This window comes from Plutella xylostella, chromosome 27 (assembly GCF_932276165.1).
Source record: "Plutella xylostella chromosome 27, ilPluXylo3.1, whole genome shotgun sequence".
Classification (NCBI taxonomy): Eukaryota; Metazoa; Arthropoda; class Insecta; order Lepidoptera; family Plutellidae; genus Plutella; species Plutella xylostella.
In genome coordinates this window covers 8,813,882-8,821,016 of record NC_064007.1, presented here as the reverse complement: position 1 = coordinate 8,821,016, position 7,135 = coordinate 8,813,882, and the positions used below count along the sequence as shown (strand labels likewise).

The following is a 7,135-nucleotide window of genomic DNA, read 5'->3' as shown; positions in this document are numbered from 1 at the left end:
TAAATACGAACATAGTTTCCTTCACTAGCTCATTTTATTTACACCGTAATCTTATCATTCCTCTATCTCATAATATCCCTAATGTCGTGCACATTATTCACAATATCAATCCATACTCAATCGCACCTACACGCAATTAGCGATCCAGTACCTACACTATATGTAGCTAGCACGCACTCACGCGCAGCCTGTATTTAGGTATACACTGCAGGACACGAACCTCCTCCAATTCCCCAACAACAGAGAGCCACCTCCACAATCTCCATGCACATAAATTTAACACCACAACACACATTGTACACCAAAAACCCGAGGATCGAACTCGAGAAAGTAGTCAAGGTCACTATCCACCACAACATTCGGTAGTGTAGCCAGCTAAGTATTTACATACATGTAGAAACATAAGATCATAATATCATAACCTCTCTTTCTCCACATGCTAGGTATCGATTTCCCCCTCCTAGTTCCAATTATATACCTAATTACCTATACCTGCGTATTAGCAAAACGCATACCTACTACATACATGCCATTGAAGTAGGTACAACGAAAGGAGTGACATATCCACTGTACCCAACACACGAACAGTGCCTCCGGCATCGGCAAACAGCCACCGACAACTGATCCCACTACATAATCTTTTAACCACGGTGACAAACACCTTAGTGACAATCACTGGATCTGGACAGCTGTTTGTCACTGACATTATAATAAGAAGTAACATTACCTATCATTGCCTAATTAAATAGGTACATACATGAAGGTCATTGAACCTGTACAAAACAGTCTTTAATTTTGTCGACACGAATGCGGTCGGTAACTATATACATATTCAGTTAACCCCACGAAAGCTGAATATACTATTACTAAAATCCACAAAACTCATAACAATAATATTCGCTAAACTTATAACAGCCCTTTCCTTTGTCCGTAAGGTACCTACACGTCAGGTACCTAGAACTCACCTACATCCATACCAAATTCATGACACCAATCCCCTTCTATCGTGGGTAAAAGTCACCTTGACATAAGACCCAACACTAATCCTATCTTTTCTATGCTGGCAAAATTTATTTGTCATACATAACTAATTCTCATTACACCCCTTTCTCTAGCGTTGAAAGTATAAATATATCAGCATATAAACATACACCAAACCTATAACAACACTCTTCCTTTATGGTTTAATTAAACCCACATAACGGACTACCTAAATAAATGAGTAAGAAAATTATACAATGCAAAATATTTTAATCATAGAATAACTAAGTACTAAAGAATGACAATCTCCTTAGCCCGGTTGTAACTAGATAGTTTAGTTTTGAATCATCCGTAAGATGTCGTTAGTGGTAGAATTTTGTCGAAATCTTAAATTATTGCATAATCCATTTTGAAAGAAGACGTTGCGAGTTTACTTGCTAACGTAGTAGTACTAACGAATAATCACTAGATGGCAATAGTGAGCGCCATTAGTTGGGAACGTGTGATGTTTTCCACTTTACGTAAACCTATAAGTACCTACTATTAATAAAAAACTTACTAATAAAAAAAATACGCTCTTTTCAATAAAGATTTTTATATTATTGAACACTATTTTCCTTCCTATTATATTAGTAAAAAGTTACTTAGTCAATTGAAATGGAAACAATGAATATAATACATAAAATTACAAAAGGAACAAACAGCTTAAAACAGAACGTAATAATGTTCGATGCGTAGGTAGGTTTGAAAAAACAATTTTTATGCGTTCTTTGGTTTCCTTGCGAATCGCATATATCTCGTGTTTTCCTATCGTTTTCGTACTGTTTTGACCCCTGCTATCCCCTGGACTCCGTTTTCGACTACTTATCTACTGACTTGTGCATACTGTGATTAATTGACTCCGATTTACGCCCAACGCAATAAAATGACAAAGTGCGCATATCATAATTGTGAAAATACGCATCGAGACATTTCAATGTTTCGATTTCCAGTGCACGATAAAGATCGACTGCTTCTATGGATCATACATTCAGGTAAGATTTTAAGTTGCATAATATTTTCTCCTCCAGCTTCGAATGCGACTATGCACTGACTAACAATCCTTAGGCAGTGGTCCGAACAACGGCGAGTAAATTATGAACTATCGACTATTTTCTCGCTCAAGAAACGTACAATAAATAAATAAATAAATAAATAAATAAATAAAATTTATTTTCAAATCAGTGTGTACAGTCAGGTGCAGAAAAACCTGACCCCCTGCATTTCAAATAGAAATTCAAACTACGCAAAGCCAATTTGTCGGTGTGACGTATGTTGCGGTAGTGCTCGTGTCTATAGACAGACACAGAACTATTTTACTATTCTCCTATTTATATCCATCATTTAGATTTTAGATAATATCCATCATTTACGCAAACTAACGAATTCATAGAACAATAATATTATGAAATACAAAATTTAAATTATTTTTGTTTTTCATCTGGGCTCGAACCCGCGGCCCAATTATTCGCAAACCAACCATTTGCCCGCTACGCCACGAAGCATATTGAACTCGTTTGCAAAATAGTGAATATGTTGCGGTTCATTAGCAAAAGTATAGTCTATGTAGTGAATAGTGATAATTGTTTACAATATGAAATATTATAAGCGCAGAGGGTATTTTGAATTTATTTCTCATTTGAAATTGTAGACTTGAAGAGAATGTTTTGTTGCATTGAGATGGGTTTTGTTAATTCCATCTGATTGATCTGATTTATATTTATACCTATAATATAATCAAAATTATTGATTTGTAACGATGACAAACGAATTTATTAACAAGGTCATCATTATTAATTGAGTTAAGTGCCAGGACAACATTGGGTTCGTATTTTCTCTTTATAATTTTATTGGTTACTTTATATATTATTGGCTTTCATTTATTTTACTTATAGATTATCATAATATACTTTTTTACGCTATAATAATAATGTCACAATTATTATATTCATTAAGGCATGATCAAATTATTGTTTTTAAAGGTTACCGAAGATGGATGTCCTATAATGGGCCCTGAAGAACTGTTATAAAATAGCTAACGCATGACAAGATTTAATTTGAGAATTTTAAGGATGATATTATGGTTGCTGTTTGCATTGCGTGAGAAATATCTTCTACACGATAACAGCACAACTCGCAAAGAAGAAATGGAACATTATAACTATGTTATTATACGTTTAGTAGGTATTTAACGGGTCCCCAGTTTAAAAATGAGTAAAATTTATTTAGTAGTAAGATAATTATTTGTTCATACTGTTAAGATAATTGATTACATATTTATAAGTAACTACTTAGTAATAAAATTGTTGCTTATTTATAATTTAATTGTAGAAAACAACAAGAGATGTAAATTGTGAAATTTAGTAACATGTTGGTTCTCATTGTTGTAATTCTACAATTTTTGAATTTGTTTACTTTTGTTCATAATTATTCTGCATACAGACTAATAATATTTACTTGTTTAGTGAAATAAAGTTCTTTTTCTTATATATTATGTTTTTATTTTATTTCCTGTTCATATTGATAAAGATAGTCTAAAATAACCTATCTATAATGATTAACAAAGTAAAACATAAAAATAAATTTTAAAAGTCACACCTCCCAGAGATTTGAACTCTGAACCTCCATATTGAAAGCCGAATACCTTAACGATTACACCACACTGTCAAGTAGTTAAACTGGTGAAAAATGCAATCACTTCGTATCACACTGAGCTGGCTTGCAATAGTTAAAAGTGAACAACACAGGTTTTAACATTCTGGCATGAACTTTATGAAGCTAGTTCCAATATTTGATTTAAGATGGCGCTTAAATTAATAAAAGTCGATATTTAGCGCCATATTTTAACACACATACAGAAGTCTTAGTAACGAAACAAGGTGTATGTAGTTCAAGGTTATTTTACATAGGTGGCGCCTATGTGGGAGGGTTGTAGTTATAGCTATATAGGGGATCAGGATTAATTGCACTTGACTGTACATACAGTTTTCTAATTATGTTACTTAATTTAGTAGCTACACGTTATTGCACACAAAACAATTATGAGACCCTACTCCCTAATAAAGGGCATAGCCCTGTAGTTTTAGGATAAGTAGTGATTGCTCAACCCTTAACTGGTGACTTAGGTAGCTAAAACAAATTACCTAGTTTAATAAGTTACTTAAATTTAAATTTAACGTAGATTTAAAAAGTAAATCATACAGAAAAAGAAAAAGAAAAACAGACTATATGAATGTGTGTGTGTGCGTGTGTGAGTGTGAGTGTGTGTGTGTGTGTGTGTGTGTGGTGTGTGTGTGTGTGTGTGTGTGTGTGTGTGTGTGGTGTATGTGAGTGTGTGTGTGAGTGTGTGTGTGTGTGTGTGTGTATAATGATGCCTGCACCTGCATAGAGTATTGAAAATATACAATGAAATATTTTATATTCTTAGCACACTGGTTTTAAAGACAATAGATATAACATTCTGTGTGAATAAAAGAGATGCAAATACAAATAGCTCGTCACACGTTGCACACTCGCTGATAGCCGTTATAGCCCGACGACAAAACTATCGAAACTACACTCGCTTGCAGCTGATAGTTTATAGTTTGAAGCACACTCGTTTCTCGCTCATCGCCGCCGGTCGGACCACTGCCTTAGGAAGCTGATTCAAAATTGTTCAAAATCAACCAAAGGAGTAGGTAAGGCGGGGATGACTCATGTATGAACATAATTAAGGTTAATGTTTTTGTGTTCTTATCTGTAGTTTGTTTGTTATTTTTATTCTAATGTTACTAACTTAAACCTTGTCTACCAATGTCTGAGTCTTGTTACATGAATGAAATGAAAATGAATTTAATTAAAATTTAAGTAATTAAAAATTACCATTCCCTAAGCCTGCAATACATGCTAGCATAGAATAACAAGTACAGTAGTACTAGTACTCGTTATTCTATAATGCTAGCCTAGACAAGTGAAAAGTTGAATTTACAAATGGGGCGTACAAATTCGGTGTTTGTGAAGATTGTATCTTTTATAAGTCATTATCCTCATGCAAATAAGGTCCTTCTCAGTGTGAAAAAATTGTCCGCGTTGTACTATAGCCTGTACCTAATTATACCTAACAGTAAACTAAGGGTGGGTTGCACCATAACTTTGACTATTACAAACGTAAAATCGTCCGTCAAAGCATCAATAATGCTTTTATCACCGATGCTTTGACGGACGATTTGACGTTTGTAATAATTAAAGTTAAATGGTGCAAAACCACCCTATAAATACTTTTCTTTTTTAGGAAACTCAACCCTGACCTCACTAACGGATAGTGAGCTGAGAAACCAATACATATGTGCTGCACATTTTCACCTGTCGTGTATTCACAAATGTGAAACTTATAGTAGGCTGTTGGGACCAGTTGTACCAATTCATTATAAAACTACTCAGTCATCAAAATGTGGATCAACCCAGAAACCCGCTTCTAACACCAATGATCCTACGGAAACAACTGTGCCAATGGATGGTACAACAGATGAGCCAATCGATGCTGGGCTTATGTATTTTGATCCTCGTAAGTTTATGTTCCTTATTAATCTTCTTAACGTTATCTTAACGATTCATTTAAGAAATTTAAAGGCAAATCTGATTAAGAGTATTTTAATATATTTGAGATGCGAGGCAGAAGATTTGATGGCATTTTTATGCCAAGAACATATTAAGTTCCTTATTGATCACTTAATATTAGTAAAAATACATTTTTACTGTAAAAGAGGCAAAATTCGTGAGTCTGTTGCATTTAAGCCTCACTCTAAGCTACGAATTCTACAACATAAATAAAAAATAAATATTTATTAAAATATATCCATAGTTTATTTTCCCATTTTATTTCCTTTATTTTCCCAAAGTAAGTATTTAGTTAGTGTAAAACGTTTTCTCCCAAAACCAGAATTTCATTCAGAAAAGTAGGTACTTACCTATTGTCAGTCGCGAGCTGCAGTATATCTCTGTCGCACCCGTGCCCGGGGCATGAGAGTACAAGCGATAGCAAATGTTTTCTTAAATACCTAACTATTTCGCTAAAATCGCAAAGGTATGTATACTCTCCTCTTAAGAAGGTACCTACTCGTTATTCTATGGTAATGAATAAGTAATATTTTCAACAAATGGTATCATAGAGTAACGAGTAGGTACTAGTATAGTAAGTATAAGTAAGTACATCGATAAACCGTTTATTTCAGTTTCAGGTAAGAGCTAAAACAATGAGAAGGGTAAATTACTTTTCACTGTTACTGAGGTTAAACTTTGGCTAGTTAAGTATACTATTCTATGAAATAATAATCATTTTAGTCAACATATTTCTAAAAGTTAAATGATAATCACTTTATATGCAATCAATTAAGAAATGCAAAAACCTTTTCTGTCGATTGTACTTTGAGATACGGAAAAAACACAAACAAAAATGAACCTTTAAGGGTCGGCAAGGGGTAATCGAGGGTTGGCATTGTCATAGAATTATGTAGTAAACGATGCTCTACAACCTTGAAAAAAATCACACAGGTAGCCGAAGAGTCTAGCTAGGTGCTGAATGATTCCAATTCAAGTAAATGCTTATGGATAACTGTAAATAAAATTCAGAATATCACGAAAAAGCAGTCCCGTATTGTAACAACTGTGTCGTAATTATCAAGAATTTTCATATGATTTTTATCATATTATTAAGTTAAATGCTTGGACTAGGCGCTAAATACCTTGTTTTTTAATAAACACACACTTATTTTGAGTAAATTAATCGCAAACTTGAGCAATTTTTTTCCCTCAAATCTTCATACAAATATCTATGGCGGCTTTCTGTGTTATAAAATCATAAACACAAGCAACGTTTGACTCAGTCGGCCGCTGGCCTCCAAAGAAGGGTCACGTCGGTTTAGGCAGCACTGACAGCTCGCGATCTTTTCGTGTACAGATACAAAATCACTGCACATTGGTTGTCATTGCACTTTTTCAACTTTTATGACACCAACATAATTTGATTTGTAATTGAGGAAGCATAATTCTTTTAGTATATTCAATACATTAAATTATATAGTGGGTAATATTCTCGTGACATTACAGTCTCGTAAAAGTCTGATGAGGAGCAGGAATA

At 33.8% G+C, this 7,135-nt stretch overlaps 1 long non-coding RNA gene across 1 annotated transcript; it reads left to right on the top strand.

The window, feature by feature from the left end:
• Positions 1-2,214: 2,214 nt before the first annotated feature.
• Positions 2,215-3,507, top strand: LOC125490728. Its single transcript, XR_007267870.1, has 2 exons — positions 2,215-2,844; positions 3,003-3,507. It is a non-coding gene; the product is annotated as an uncharacterized LOC125490728 (long non-coding RNA).
• The last annotated feature ends 3,628 nt before the right edge of the window (positions 3,508-7,135 follow it).